A 16,645-nucleotide genomic window follows, 5' to 3' on the forward strand; every position below is an offset into this window, starting at 1 on the left:
CCGGTTTTGAGAACAGAACTCACAGAGTACAGCTCAGAATTCTTGTTCAAGAGCATTTTGAAATCCTGCTGCTTTTTAATCCAAAAAGATCAGACTGAAGAGAGCCCACTATGGGCCAGGCTCAGAGAGGTCATGCAGTTAGTTACCTTACAGCAGACCCAGCATTGACTCATGACTTTTCCCACCAGGAATTCATAAATGCCAGGTGAAGATGCTTGTGCGGGTGATGTAATGTTGGTTGCTTCTTTCCTGTTGCCCAATCTTAACGAAAATGAGGAAAACACTCTTCTCTCTAGATTAGCTTCCAAACTCAGCCCAACCCACTGCCACTGAGTAGATTCGGACTCCCAGTGACTGTGTATATGAACTTCCCAAGACTGTAGATCTTCACAGAAACAAGCAGTCTCATCTCTTTCCACAGAGTTACTGGTGGGTTAATGCTTGCTGAAAGTGAAGAGGACTTAAAACATTTACCGATGAAAATCAAAGAGCACAGCCTTCAGTATGGATTGCATCTCAATGTAAAGAAAACAAAAATCCTCACCACTGGGCCAATAAACAACATTCTTATCAAAGGAGAAAAGATTGAAGTTGTCAAGGACTTCATTCTTTTTGGATCTACTATCGACACTCATGGAAGCAACAGTCAAGAATTCAGAAGACGTATTGTATTAGGCAAAATCTGCTGCACAAGACATTTTTAAAGTGTTGAAGAGCAAAGATGTCAGCTTGAGGACTAAGGTGTGCCTGACCCAAACCATGGTATTTTCAATAACCTCATTTGCATGTAAAAGCTGGACAGTGAATAAGGAAGACCATAGAAGAATTGATGCTTTTGCATTAATGGTGTTGGAGGAGAATATTGAAAGTGCCATGGTCTGCCAAAAGAGCCAATAGATCCGTTTTGGAAGAAGTGCAGCCAGAGTGCTCCTTGGAGGCCAAGATGGTCAAACTTTGTCTCTCATACTTCAGACATATTGTCAGGAGGGACCAGTCACTGGAGAAGGATATCATGTTTGTTAAGGTGGAGGGTCAGAAAAAAAGAGGAAGACCCCCAACAAGATGGATTGGCCAAGTGGCAGCATCGATGGACTCAAGTGTGGCAACAGTAGTGAGGTTGGCCCAGGATCGGGCACTCTTTCGTTCTGCTGTGCATAAAGTCACTATGAGTCGGTGCCGACTCGATGGCACCTAACAACAACAACAACAACTGGTGGGTTTGAACTGGTGACCTTGTGGTTAGCAGTCCAATACTGATCCCACAGTGCCACCAGGCCTCCTTCCTGAACTAGACTGTTGTTAAGTGCCATCGAGTTAGTTTAGACTCATAGCTACCCTTTATAGGATTTCTGAGGAGTGGCTGGTGGGTTCGAACCACTGAACTCATCATTAGCAGTCCAGTGCTTATCCTACAGCACCACACCAAGGCTTCTGAACTGGATTGTTATTATTGTTAAGTGCCATCAAATCAGTTTCAATTTATAGCAAGCTTGTATAGGATTTCTGAGGAGAGGCTGGAGAATTTGACCCACAGACCTTGTGATTCAAACCAACCTTGAAGTCCAGTGCTTATTTTACAGCTCCACACCAGAACTAGATTGGTTGGTTGGTTATGTGCCGTGGAGTCGGTTCTGACCCATAGCGACCCTGTACAGGGTTTCTGAGGCTGTAAATCTTTACAGGAGCAGAAAGCCTCATCTTTCTCCTGTGGAACAGCTGGTAGTTTCAAATTGCTGACCTTGCGGTTCGCAGCCCAATTCGTAACCACTATGCTACATATAAAATAAGGTTCCCTCTGGTTTCTGTATTATTTATGGGGAAGATGGTACTGAAATTTTGCTCAGAAGAGTCAGCTGTAGAGTGCTCACTGTATGTCACTGTGGAAGGCACAGGGAAGACTAATTCTTGACCTTGATGGGCGTATTAAGTGGCTATGATCCCCGGACAAGGGACTCAAACATACTCATCATTGCATATTTCCCAGCCTCTGGAACATATTTCTCTGCCCAGCACATACGTGCCACACAAAATGGAGAAGAGACAATACAGAGTTTCCAACTCATAAAGTCAAATTGCTTCATCTTGAGTTGAGCGTTTTATTTCTCACAACAGCCTGATCTTGGCATACCCTGCCACCATTTCCTATTGGTGGGTAACCTGTCTGTTGTGGAGAAGCGAAGTCTTGGACTGACATGCCTGGTGCCCTGCCTGTACTATTATTCCAGATGATGTTTCCTGGGAAGCCCAAGCTGGAACTGGGGAGCAGAAGGCAGGTGCAAATTTGGCAGAGGACAGGTAAAAAACCATGTTAATGCATTCCACCCCTTTTGCCTCTTCTGACTTTCTCTGACTTCAACCCCTAAGTGGTTCTCATGGAAAGTGGAACATTCCTGTGTGTCTCCCCATCTCCAGGGCCTGAAAGATTGCCTGCCATTCCCAGGGAGAGGGTATAAAAATTGGACCCTGGTGGAGGCTGGCTCAGGATGTTGAATGAGCGTCTGACAGAGGATATGAATCTTGGCCCCGGGTCCTGGTGAAGGATGGTACGCTGACAAGCCTGTATTCAACACTCCTCCATTCTGCAGGAGCCATCACTCAGCTCTGACGATGGTGGCAGTACATGCTAATGAGAGCCTGGCTCATATACCATCCTGGCCAAAGGCTTGGGTAGGGAAGGGGCTCAGCTCCCCTCAAACTCAGAAAGGACGTCCTTTGGGGGACTTGTGAAAGAGACAGAGTTTCATTCTGTCCCCTCTGTATTTCCTAGTCCTCTTTCCAATGGCCGTTCTCTTGTTTTCCTCTACCTCTGCCCTTTCTGAAGACACAAATGTCTTTCACAAATCAACTCACTGAAAACCATTAAGAATTTAAGGTATTATTCTGGGTGGCTTTTATGTTTTTAGGGAGACCCAGGCATAAGGCAAATGGTTAACCCTAATGAATAAATTTTAATTCATTTATTTGTAACAGCCTTATTGTGATATCATTTACATATAATACAATCCACTCATTGAAAGTGTATGATTCACTGTGTTTTTAGTATATTCACAGATATATGTAATGATCACCAGTAATGTTAGAACATTTTTATGACTTCAAAAAACAGAAAAAAGACCCCACTTCCCTTAGCTATTACTTGCAGCCCCTATGCTGCGCACCCCCCCCCCCCCCCCCATCACCATACCTGCCCTAAGTAAACAACAATCTATTGTCTCTATATAATTCCCTGTTCTGGACAATTCATATCAACGGGATTACATAATATATGGTCTTTGGGGACCGCCTTCTTTCACAAAGCATTATATTTTCAAACTTCATCTATGTAGCTGGTGTCAGCACTTCCTTTTTATTGCTGAGTAATATTCCATGGTGGTGATGGTGTTGTTGTTAAGTGCCATCGAGTCGGTTCCGACCCATAGCAACCCTGTATAAGGTTTCCGAGGAGAAGCTAGTGAGCTTGAACCGCAGGTCTTGCAGTTCAAACTGACTTTGCAGTCCAACACATTAACCCACAATACCACATCAGGACTCCCAGTATATTCCATAGTACTGATATTAACAAACAACAAACACACACACACACACACACACACACACACCAAAAACCTGCCATCAAATTGACACTGATTCAAAACAAGCTTATAAGGCAGAGTAGAACTGCCTCATAGGGTTTCCTAGGCTGTAAATCTTTAAAAAAAATTTATTGTGAATTGGGTAAATGCTTACAGAGCAGATCATTAATTTTACAACCAGTAATTCATACACATTTGTTTCATCTAATTGATTACCATCCCCTCAATGTAACACCAGTTATACCACTTCCTCTCTCGGTTTCCTAGCTCTATGCCTCCTCATTTCTAACCCTTCTGAACTTTGTCCTTGGGTAATTGCTGTTGTTTTGATCACAACCGGTTGACTGTTCTAAGGTGTGCATGCCTCACTAGTGTTGTTCCCCACAGAGACCTATCTATCGTTGGGCTGAGCGTTGAGCCACGGAAGTAAGTTCTCTTCCAGACCTGAAGGGAGACTAAGAGCCATAGTCTTGGGGGTTCCACCAGTCTCTAGCCAACCAGTAAGCCTGGTCTCTTTTAGGATTTTGAGTTTGTTCTACATTTTCTTCCACTCTATCCAGGACCATCTAATTCGATCCCTTTCAGAGCGGTTTGGCACCATCTAGTTCCTCTGGTCTCAGGGTTATGGAGACTGATATTCACGTGGTCCATTAGTCTGATGGACTGTTTCCATATTTATTAGATTTTCATCACTCTTCTTTCTTCTAGCCAGGGAGAGACCAATAGTTTCACCTTTCATGGCTTCTCACAAGCTTGTAAGACTCCTGTTGCTACTTACCAAAATAGTATATGGAACACTGTCTTTGTGGACAATTCATGTGAGTTGACCTTGGTGTCCCTGAGACTATGGTCCTGAGCCACCAGGCTGAGGGACTTATTCTCTCAAAGTGTTTGATTATATCTAAGAAGTTTTCATAATTTTGTTCCCTGTAGGCTCCATCCTATCCACAGATATATTTACAGCAAAAGTCAATACAAATATCCTCAGTCAATTCCTGTATCTATACATGTTGTTGTTGAGTGGCATTGAGTCATATATATGTGTGTGTGGGGGGGTACACTCATACTTTCCCTCTCACACCTGTTTAGCCTACATGTCTGTTCAATCGTATATAACCTTTCCCTTCATCTAAGTAACATGTGTATTCCAAGTTTAAAACAGTGTTCTATCTTGAAATTTTGACATCCTCTCCACTTGGAAGTTCTGTACACTATTCCCTCTTCCTGCTCTGTCATGGTCTTTGTTGTAACTTGCTATCTCTGGTTCCCTATTTTCAGTCTTGTAGTTTACTTTGGATACTCTGGATCTTGGTTGACTTGTGGGAACTCTTGGCATCTGTTAGTCTCAGGTTGTTTTTTACTGGTGTTGGTTCTCTGTCCAGCGGTCCAAAGAACTCCCATCAGTATTTCTTGTAAGGTTGGTCTGGTTCTTACAAATTCCCTTAATTTCTGTTAATTTGGAAATGTCTTAATTTCACCATCATATTTGAGGAACAATTTTGCTGGGTATATAATTTTTCTTCAAAGTTTTATATATGTCATCCCATTTCCTTCTTGTTTGTACTGTTTCTGCTGAGAAATCAGAACATAGTCTTAAAATGTCTCATTTTTCAAAGCTTTTCTCAGGATTCTTTATTAGGCTGCAGTTTGGGAAATTTGCTTATGATATATTTTGGTGATTTCCTTTTTGGATTTATCCTTTTTTGGGATCCATTTAGCTTCTTAAATGCATATGTTCACATCTTTCATGATGTTAGAGAAGTTTTGTTCCAACAATTCTTTGACAATTTTTTTCTATGTTGTTTTTTGGTCTCCTTATTCTGGAATTTTTATCATAAGTAAGTTATTCCTTTTGATGGTGTCCCACATAATTCTTAGGCATTTTTCAGATTTTTTTTTTTGTTATTTTTATCTGATCCTCTATCAGATTAGTATTGATAGGTTAGTCTTCAGGCTCGCTAATTCAACCTTCCATTGATTCAGTTCTACTCCTTTGCCCTTTCAGGGTTTTATTTAATTCTGAAATCTTAGTATTAATCTTCTAGATTTCTCTCTGTTATTTTTGTTTGGTTTCTAATTTTTTTCATGCATTTTATCTGATTGTTCTTGTAGTGTTTTCCTGAATTCTTCTTAAGTTTTGTCTGTATTTCCCTTGATTTTTTTTAACCACTCATCTTTATTGATGAAATACACTCCTGTGCAGTCTGTACTCCCAGACATAAATAGAACCTCCTGTGTAAGACAAACAAAAGGTAAGGGATGGAAAACTGTCACTATATAACAAAGTAAATGCCTTTATACCAAGACCTTAAAAATTATATCCAAGCAAGAAAACCAAGAATAAATTAACCCTAGTTTTTTTACTACAAAAATAATTATTAAGCAATGTTTTATAATAGAGCTGCCTCAATGAATTGCCTCAAATTTAAACTCAACTGTGTGACTTATTTCTTACTTGGGACAAAAACTGTTTGAATGAATTTTGCCATCAAATTAAGGGATATTTTCCCAAAAAGCCATAAGAAAAGTTTAAAAACTCTCAATTATTTATAAAATATCAAATAAAGACCTTTGGATTAGAAAAGAAATATATTTAATGTTTGGACCATTAGCCTGTTCCTATTCAATCAGCTCTGTCAATCTCTTTTACCCAAACGTAAGACAGAAGAATTCTGAAGTGAAAAGTAATTTGAATATCAGCAATATATGAAATTATACATGAATTGTATGAAGGAATATTTTAAAATATTCATTCAAATGTAGAATTTTCTATCTGCTAATTTTAATATTTAATATAAATATGTTAAAGCTTATTTGACACATTCTATAATCACAAAATAAGAACACTTTAGGTTTCAGTTGATAGTAAATACATTTCTGTATTTGGTGGCCTTTAATTTTTTTTAATGTACTAGATATTTGACATTTTGTGAAATCACTTCTAAGTCCATAGATTTTCACCCCCTTTTGACTGAAGTTTGTATGAGACCAAATAGTTTCTTGAAATTAAAATTTACTTTCACTGCTTGTATTACAAAGCAATTATTTAACAAACAGTAAAGGCCAGGGGAATTCCCAATGTACTTTGAAATTACCAGACTTTGTGTGTTATATATCACATACTTCCACTCTTAGCTAAATGAGCTATATATTACTCTTCAAGATCAACCAAAGAAGAGAAAAATCTCATCTTCACTAATGACTTAGAACCAAAACTTTCTTTCAAAGGAGTAGTTTAACCCACAAATTTGTCTCTCAAAAGATCTTTCTTAGAAAGTAATATTCCTTCTCTTTCATTCCTGAAATATTTCATACACTTAGCAAGTTATGAAAAAAATGTTAGCCAAGTATCAATTAGTGTAAATTAGCTAAAATGAAATCACCTGTTTATTTATGCTGAGTACAAAACATTCTTAAAGCCTTTAAAGCACTTTTGACAAAAATTTGAATTAATGGGAAGGTAGACATGCAGTCACTAAAGATGAAGTCTTACCCAGTCCATAAGCCATTTGTTAATTCTGACACCAAACAGGAAGGATAAAACTTAGTATGAGCAACTGCATTCACAAAGCCATGGCATAATTTGTATTTTAAAATGGGATAAGTCTATTAATCTCTAAACACTAACTAGAAATATTCAAATTTACCAAAACATCATCCAGAACTAGCCACGAGTACTGTTGAAAGCTCTCTTTATATTCAGCAGTTACTGTGAAACCCTTCATCTGTTCACCAATTGTTGTTGTTGTTGTAAAGTGCCGTCAAGTCGGTTCTGACCCATAGTGACCCTATATATGGTTTCCGAGGAGCAGCTGGTGAGCTTGAACCACTGACCTTGCAGTTCAAATGGCTTTGCAGTCTGGCACATTAACCCACAGTGCCACACCAGGACTCCATTCACCAATGTTTTGGAATTAAGTCAATGACCACTTAAATAATGAATGTATTTTGTTATCTCTTAAAATGTCATTACCAGTATACTGTAAATAGTATGTATGTGTATATACATAGAATATATAAAAGCTTGATTGAGATTGATGTTTATGTTATTCAATCATACATTTAGTAGGCCTGTCTCAATGACTGTTTGGAGCCAATGAAAGAAGCTCACATGCTTAGAAGCTCTTCAGCATTACTTTAGACTCAGGTCACCACTGGTCACTAATGCTGACAAAGACGTACTTTCCAATGTATCATCTTTCCTAAGGTTCAAAAATGATTCTCGAGTTATTTGAAGGATTTCTCTCAAAACTTTGTTTTCTTGTTCAAGTTGAAATATTCGTTCTTGTTCCTTGCAATCCCTGCTGCTCATCAATTTCAGTGGCTTTCTTCATTACTGCTGCCATTTCAGGTATTTGGTCAACATGTGCTTGTAATTCCTTGGAGTGTTGCTCTTTTAGCTTCATTATTATACCTGGATCGTCTTTTATGCTTGCCATTAGTAGTCTAAACATTTGTTTTCGGTATTTGTTCATTATAAGTTCCAAAGCAGACTGATGTTTTTCCAGGGATGTACGTAATTCTTTGTTCTCTTGTTGTAACTCTCTGATTTGTCTGTTTTCTTGCTGGATTCCCATAACTAATGTGGACCATGGTTGTTGTCTTGTAACTTCCTTAAATTCCTGCGTTTCGTCCTGATACTGCTCCATTGCTTCTCCACACTGGTTGAGAGCTGTGGTTTGTTTAGTGAGAGATTCTGCTGCATCCCCATCATCTCTCAGTCTTTCAACAAGAGTTTGGGCACCAGCAAGTGCCTTCTCAAATGTGCATCTCATCTCTAATGGAACCTGGTGGGGTAGAATCGAAAAGACCTGTTTGCCGTTTCTCACAGACTTGCACTTGGGGTGTGTCCCTTCCACCTATTTCCCTTGATTTTGTCTATAGCTTCCTCAATCTTTCTCTCATGTCATTCTTTTGAAATTTTCATCAGGTTGTTCCTCAGAATTATCTTCTGGCTCTGTATTTTTTGGCTTGTTTGAGCCACTGTGTCTTGTTTCTTGGTGTAAATTACAACTGTCTGTTTTCTCTGAGACATTGTGGTGGTGGTGTATTTGTATTTAATTGATGATTGTAAGTTGGTCTATTCATTGCCTGTTTCCTGGTGGGTGTGATAGAGATTATAAGTGTATGCACAGTTCTCTGTTTGCTGTTCACATAGCACAGTTAAGGGCAGTTTTTGGGCTAGTGTTGACCACTGTGTATCACTGATCAGGTAGTGAAGGAGTGGACAGTGATCCTGGTTCAGTAGGTGGGACTGCAACAGAGAAAAGTGTGACTGGGCCATGTGGGCACAATATCTCCTGTTGGGTGGGACAATAAAAAAATGAATTAATAAGAGAAAAATAAAACCAAAAAATAAAGTTAAAAAGAAATAATAAAGAACAAATAAACAGGAGATCCCCTCAGTACACAGGGTTGATAGGGATGGGCAACTTAGACATTGGCTAACCAAAATGGGAGGGTTATAAAGGCACAAAGTGGCTGGCTTGCAAGTTTTCAAGATGGACTTTAGCTTCAGAGCAAGTGGGGGAAAGGTAGAGTCCCCACTGAGTAGGCTGTATGTTGAGGAGCAGGAGGCTGACTTGCAAATTGTGCCCTTTAGTCATTAAATGATTATATGTTCCTGCATGTTTTTGTGTACATCAAAAAAAGAGGGAATAGAGGAAAATACTGTTAATCAATCATGCATGGAGAGGATTGTAATCATTACAATGAAACAAAATACGATTAAGTACAAAACCAATTTTTGACAATGTAAACTATCACTTAATTAATAATAAAAGCTTTGAAAAGAATTCACATAAAACAAAGAAACCAGCCACATCACTAACACACACAGCAAAATGACAGCAATCAATTCATACCTATCAATAATTACATGAATGTAAATTGATTAAATGCACCAGTCAAGAGACAGAGAGTGGCAGAATGGATACAAATGTTGGTACATACACACAATAGAATGCTATGCAACATGGAAGAAGAATGATAAATCTGCAAAACACCTCATAACATGGATGAACCTGAATGACATTATGCTGCGTGAAACTGGTCAATCACAAAAGGACAAATATTGTATGAGACCACTGTTGTCAAAAGTTAAGAAGTGGTTTTCTTGCTAAAAGAACCATTCTATGATGGTTACCAGGGGTGGGAAGGAAGGGAGAATTAATCACTGGGTAGAGAGCAGACACATGTTAACTTGGTGATGGGGAAGGCAATTTGCAACAAGAGAGAAGCTGGAACAGGAAAGATGAAGGCAGTGGAAGACACAGGGAGAAGTGCATGCGTTAAAGTGAACAAAGGTAAAAACTGTTAATTGATGGCACTTAGAAGGGTTTGCAATCACTGTAATGCCACAAAGTATATAATTTGTTGGATGTGGGACTGATGATCTGTTCTATAAACTTGCACTCAATTCACAATAAAAGGTTAAAAAAAATAAGCAGGGGAAAGCAGGCAAACAACAGCAAGAAAACACAATTTAATAACTAAAAAGAACAAATGGGAAAAATTGAAAACAAGGGAAGAGAAAAAAAGAAAAAAAAATACAATAAGCAAAACGTGTTGTGTTTTTAAGAGCCATAGAATTGGTTCTGACTCACAGTGACCCTGTATAGGGTTTTAAAGGAGCTGCTAGTGGGCTTGAACTGCCAACCTTGTGGTTCACAGTCCACTGGTCCTACAGTGCCACACCAGGAGTCCTAGGGAGGAGAAAAAAGAAAAGAGAAACAAAAGAAAACAAAAAGATAAACAAGGGAAGGGATAGAAAATAAAAGAAAAACAAACAAAGGAGAAAAGTAGGGCAAGAGCAGAACCTAAAATGGAGAAAATTGTGGGAAGCAGAGCACCCAGTATGGTCAACACCCTCGGCCAGCCAAGGAGCCCATGAGGGTGTGGGGAGTGGGCAAGGAAGGGGGTATGCTACCCAGTCCTGGGGGAAATGCCTACAAGTCTAGATGTTGTCTGGGGTCAGAGCACCTGATCCAGAACTAGTTTGTGCAGTCTCAGAAGGTGGCTGAGGTCAGTGGGCTCATTCTTGGAAGGATATCTTTTGGGCCTAGAGGGCAGTTTAGGCAGGGTGACAGGTTATAGAAGGAGTTCTCAGCCTCCTGGGGGTGGTGAGGATGGGCGCTGCACATTCTGCACAAGTGTCTCCAGACTGCGGGGAGGTGCACCTTGCAGGGTTCCAACCTCAGGCAGAGCAGGGGCTGGGAAGGGTGAGGGATGTTATTGACTGCTGGGTGATACTTCTGGTCACCAGGCGAATGTGGGGAGCAAGGGAAAATTCTACCTTTCTTGTTGCCAGCTTACTAGAGTGTGTTTGTGTTGTCAAGATGTAAATGTTCAAAATGACCATGCATGTCAGGACAGCTGATAATTCATCTGTCTGTCTCCTCTCTCACTGCTTTTGTTCTTAGTTGATATTCAATCCACTTCTCTATCCTTTCCTCTGGAGCTTGTGGTTTCTTGTCATTATTAATATCTGTTTCATTTGGTCTCTTTTGTCTTTGTTGCAGAGGGTCCATGTAGCATGCCTGCCTAGTTGGCCATCTTGCCAGAAGTTCTTCCAAGGCTATAAATCTTACAGAAACAGGCTGCCACACTAGTTTTTTTGTTTTTTTTTTTTCATATGGAGTGGCTGATGGATTCAAATCATCAGCTTTTTGGTTAGTAGTTGAGCACTTAACCTGTGTACCACCAGGCTCTTCATGTGGATGTGTTCTTGTTGTTAAGTGCTGTGGAGTCAGTTCCTACTCATAGCACACTGTGTTGGGTTTCTGAGGAGCAGCTGGTGAGTTTAAACTATTGACCTTGTGGTTCAAACCAACCTTGCCATCCAGTACTTATCCTACAGTGCCACACCAGGAGCCCATGAAGGCGTGGGGAGCGGGGAAAGAAGGGGGTATGACGCCCAGTCATAGATGAAGTTCCTGCAGGTCTGGATGTTGTCTGGGGCCAGTTGATAGACGTCTGGATTGTTTCGACCTTTTGGCTATTTGAATAAAGCTATTATAAGTACTTGTGAACGAGTTTTTGTGTAGACATGTGCTTTTATTTCTTGAGCATACATCTAGGAGTAGAGTTTCTGGGTCATATAGACGTCTGGTGTGGCACTATAGGATAAGCACTGGACTGTGAAGCACATGGTCAGCAGTTAAAACCAACAAGCTGCTCCTAGGAAATCCTATACAGGACTGCTATGAGTTGGAATCAACTTGAAGCCACTTAACAACAACATAACTATGTTTAATCATTTGAGGAACTGCCAGACTGGTTTCCAAAGTGATCTCACCATTTACAGTCCCACCAGCAGAATAAATGATTTCTGATTTCTCCATGTCCTTGCCAACACTTTTTGATTCTAGGCATTCTAGTGAATGTGAAGTGGTATCTCACTATGGCTTTGACTTGCATTCCTGATGACTAATGATGTTGAGAAACTCTTTATGTGCTTATTGACTATTTGAATCTCTTTCTTGGAGAATTGCCTATTCAAATCCGTTATCCATTTTTTAATTGGGTTATTTGTCATTTTATTAAATTGTAAGCATTCTTTATATATCTACATGCAAGTTCCTTATCAGATAAATTATTTACAAATATTTCCCCTCATTCTGTGAGCTGTCTCTTCACTTTCTTTGTGATGTCCTTTGAAATACATAGACTTGTATTTGATGACTGTTTTGATGAAGTCTAGTTTATCTATCTTTTCTTGTATTGTTTCTACTTTTGCTGTCATATCTAAAAATGCTTTGCCAGATTCAAGATTATGAAGATTTGTTGTTGTTGTTAATTGCTTTTGAATTGATTCCAATTTATGGTGACCCCTGCTCCATCGAATTTTCAAGGCTGTGACATTTTGAAAGCAGATCTTCCAGCCTGTATTTCCAGGTGGTTTGAGCCATTTTTTTTGGCTAATAGTCAAGCGCTTAACCATCTACACCATCCAGCAATTCCCATGAAGATTTATCCATATGTTCATTTGTTTGTTTTCCTAAATAGTTTTGTAATTTTAACTCTTACATTTAGGTCTTGAAAACGGGCTTAATTTTTGTATACAGTGTGAGGTAAGGATCCAATTTCATTCTTTGGCATTTGTGCCAGCACCATTTATTGAAAAGACTGCTATTTCCCCATTAGATGTTCTAGGGACCTTGTTGAACATCAGTTGAGCATAGATGATATGTGATTTTATTTCTAGACTCTCGATCCTATTTCACTGATCTACAAAGCTTCAAAAATTATTGGGAAAGTGGGATTAGAAGATAATGGAATTTTTTCATGGACAGTGGAAGGCCCCTCATATATGTCTATCCTTTTGCCGATACCACATTGCTCTGATTACCATTGTTTTACACTGTTTTTAAGTCAGGAAGCATGAGTCTCCTACTTTGTTCTTTTTTTGAAGATTGTTTTGACTATTCTCTATCCCTTGTAATTCAATATAAATTATAGAATCAGCTTGTCAACTTCTACAAAGAAGTCAGGGGCGGATTTTTGACAGCCTTCACAAAAATGGAGGTTCCTTCTTAGCCATGAATGGTCCCAATGGTTCTGTCAGCTGAAGGGAATCTGGGCACAGATGATGTTGAAGACAGTGATGGTGACAATAGCAATGATGTAAGCTGCCATCTATTAAATGTTCACTGCATACTAGGTACTGTGTTAGGAGCTTTACATATATAAGCTTATTTACTTTTCCCATTAGTTCTGTGATGGGAGCTATTATTATAACTGATTAAAGAAAGAAGAAATTGGGACTCAGAGTTAAAAACAACAACAACAAAAAAACACAAACAAAACAACTTACCCACATAGCTAAGAAGTAAGCATTGCTGGAAGATACTCCAGAAATCCTGCTTTTCCTGTAGTAAAGAGTGTGGAATGTTAGCACTGTTCAAATGCTACTTCTTTTGTGAAGCCTTCCCAAATCCCACCCAATTATCCAAGGATGCAGTTTAAGAGCAATGACCTCAGTTTGAATCCTGTCTTAGTCACTTAGAAGATATGTGAATAAAGGCAAATTCTTTTTCTCTGAGACTAATTCTCACTTTGTGAAATGGGACCAACCTTAAAGGATGACCATGAAGATTAAATGGGAGAATGCCTGGCACGTGGTAAGCATAGGGTGCTATCACCTATCAGTGTTACAGGGCACATCACAGGCAGTCCTCGTCCCTCCCCACAGTCTTTAATGCATGTGTCTGGCTCCTCATAGTACTGTGAGTATCTAGTAGCCAGTTTCATGTTTTATTTATCTTTGAAAATATTTTTTGGGGGAACTATAACACCTCCAAATCTTTATTTAGGATGAATTATGCTTGCTTTATGGAGTCCTGATGTGGCACTGTAGGATCAGCACTGGACTGCTAAGCAGAAGGTTAGAATTTCAAACCCACCAGCCACTCTTTGGAAATTCTACACAGAGTTGCTATGAGTCAGAACCAATTTGACAGCACTTAACAACAACAAATGCTTGTTTTGAAGTTGAGGGACTTGTGCTCCATGTATGTCCAGTAACTTCCTTGACATTACTGGAAAAGTCAGAAGTGGACCCAAGTGATCTGGTCATGAACCTAGGTTCTTGATCACCACCCCATAAAACCATCCCTTAAAGAGTCTCTTCCAATTTCTGGTCCCTTAAAAAATTTCAACTCCATAGATATTTGAGGCTCATGTTGAGTCTCTTGCTCTACATCATACAGCTAAGCTAGCCAGGGAGCTAGGACAGGAGCCAGGTTCTCTGGACCATCAGCCCAACGCTCCTCATCTGAGGTGTACCCTGTCACATGGCACAGTGATTAATCAGGAGAGACGCTGTAGGAGGCTGGCATTTCCCTAGCCTCCTTTGTGCTTCCTGCCCACACACCAACCTTGAATGTCAAAGCTCCCCACGCTGCTATGCTGGCGAAGAGCAGGAAAGCCCACTCACTATTATTAAGCAATTAGAAATATGGGTTGGACAGATGTGGGACATCCGCACTTCCCTGACATGTTGGGCAACAACGTAGCTGGCTGCATCTCACTCATGCTGAGAACAAGTTAGGGAACTAACCAAACAGCAACTTTTCCCAGTTTCCAGGGAAGGTGATTCTGAGCTCTGTGGACTCGTCACCTTTCTAGCTCAGCAGCCAAAACAGTCTGGTGGACATAAGCAGAGAGAAACTGAGTGTGGTCAGTGGCCACTGGAGCACCACTGTCAAATCTAGAAGTTGGGTGGGGCTTGAAGGCCTGTTCTGGGTTCCTGAGTCTGTTCCCAAAACTGATGTGTTTCTGACTTCTCCCCTTTATAGGAGTCTAGAACATCTCAAGTCAATTTCAGGTTGCAGTGAGATTCATTCCTGTTTTTTACTTCCCCCAAAAAGGATGAGTCCAGGATTTAATGGACTAAGAGAGGAAAAAGAGACTGAAGTTGATTGATAAGAATGCTCAGGTTAGATGTTGGCCGTGGGCATGTAAAAATAGGAATGAAGGATGTTTTCTATGATTCTTTCCTTTTCTCCTTTCAGACACTTCCACAGCTAATTCATAGTTTATGGTCCTGGTTTATTCTTTTAAAACATCTTTGGGTCTTCTCTCATGTTCAGCGCAGTCATGGCCCAAGAAGCATCTTTAGCATGTGACTGCTTCAAAGCATTGGATGCTGGACAAACTGACTGGTGTATTTGCTCCTTGTCCATCCACTGGTTCCCACAAGATGAGAGAATGCCTCCCACTGATCATTTTCTTAAGTAACTGACAGAAGATGAAGTTTAAAAGATTTGCATACAGCAGTTCATTAAGATTGATGGCAAGGTCCGAACAGATATAACCTATCCTTTTAGTTTTATGGATGTCATCAGCATTAACAAAAATGGAGTGAATTTCTGTCTAGTCTATGACACTAAGGGTCAATTTGCTGTTCATCCATCGTACCACACCTGAGGAGGCAAAGTGCAAGTTGTGCAAAGTAAGAAAGATCTTTGTGGGCACAAAAGGAATCCCTCATCTGGTGACTCATTATGCTTGTACCATATGCTACCCTGGTCCCCTCATCAAAGTGAATGATACCATTCAGATTGATTGGGAGACTGGAAAGATTATTGATTTCATCGTTGAACACTGGTAACTTGTGTATGGTGCCTGGAGGTGCCAACCTAGGAAGAACTGGTGTGATCACTAACACAGGGTGACAGCGTCGTTAAAACAAACTTGCCACATAGATCCTAGCCTTTGATATCTGTGTATTTGTGGGTGTGCGTGCATCTTGTGCCACATGAGGACATCTAAGGATGGCCTCTTGAAGAGTCATGGGAAGGGTCTAGGCTCCTGAAAGATAGTTCATTTATTCTGGGTTGTAGAGGCAGAGTAGGAAGTGAATCATTTACAAGACTGAAAGTGACTTCCTCACCATGGTGCCATGGTGTATGACACACGGAATGTCTGCAATACATACTTATTGAGTGCCTGACTGGAGCAGATAAGGGTTTGTTGGAAGTCATTTGTTTTTGGCTACTCACAATTGATAGTGACTCAATTTTCAGCTCACCAGTATTAACAAAGTACTAATTTGAGTATGGTTTGTTGGTGTGAAACTTACACAGTTTAAGTAGAAAATGATTATAGTAGTGTACGTCTATGCATACACGCACAGATCTACATACAGTGCACATCTAAATGAAGGCAGAAGGTGTCAGACCTAAGCTGGGGACAGAGTTAGGGATAAGAGGGAAGAAGTATTGTATGCTTAGGTAAGGTCCAGCATACAAAGAAATGGGTGGTCGCAAACATGTGAGGAGTGGGAACCACCCATCTAAGTAGAGCATTTGATCTTTGGGACCATTATTCTGGTTCCTTTATTGACAAAACTAAGTCAATGAGAACAAAAATTTCAGCCAATTGCTCAAAATGGATCATCCTGGAAATCCATGACGAGGCCACTGAACACTCACCCAACTCTAAGCCTAGAAGCTACTTGGCACTTTCCAGTTCTCCTTTGAATTGGGAGTGGAAATATCTTCCATCGTGAATGGAAGGAGGTAGGAAGAGTGTGTGTCTTTTCCACTTCTCCTTTCCAGGTAAATGTTGTT

General features: G+C 40.0%; 1 pseudogene; it reads right to left on the minus strand.

The window, feature by feature from the left end:
* Window positions 1–7,704: 7,704 nt before the first annotated feature.
* LOC102812182 lies at window positions 7,705–8,347 on the minus strand (annotated as a pseudogene).
* Window positions 8,348–16,645: the final 8,298 nt, after the last annotated feature.

This window comes from Chrysochloris asiatica, unplaced genomic scaffold (assembly GCF_000296735.1).
Source record: "Chrysochloris asiatica unplaced genomic scaffold, ChrAsi1.0 scaffold00003, whole genome shotgun sequence".
In the NCBI taxonomy this organism is placed as follows: domain Eukaryota; kingdom Metazoa; phylum Chordata; class Mammalia; order Afrosoricida; family Chrysochloridae; genus Chrysochloris; species Chrysochloris asiatica.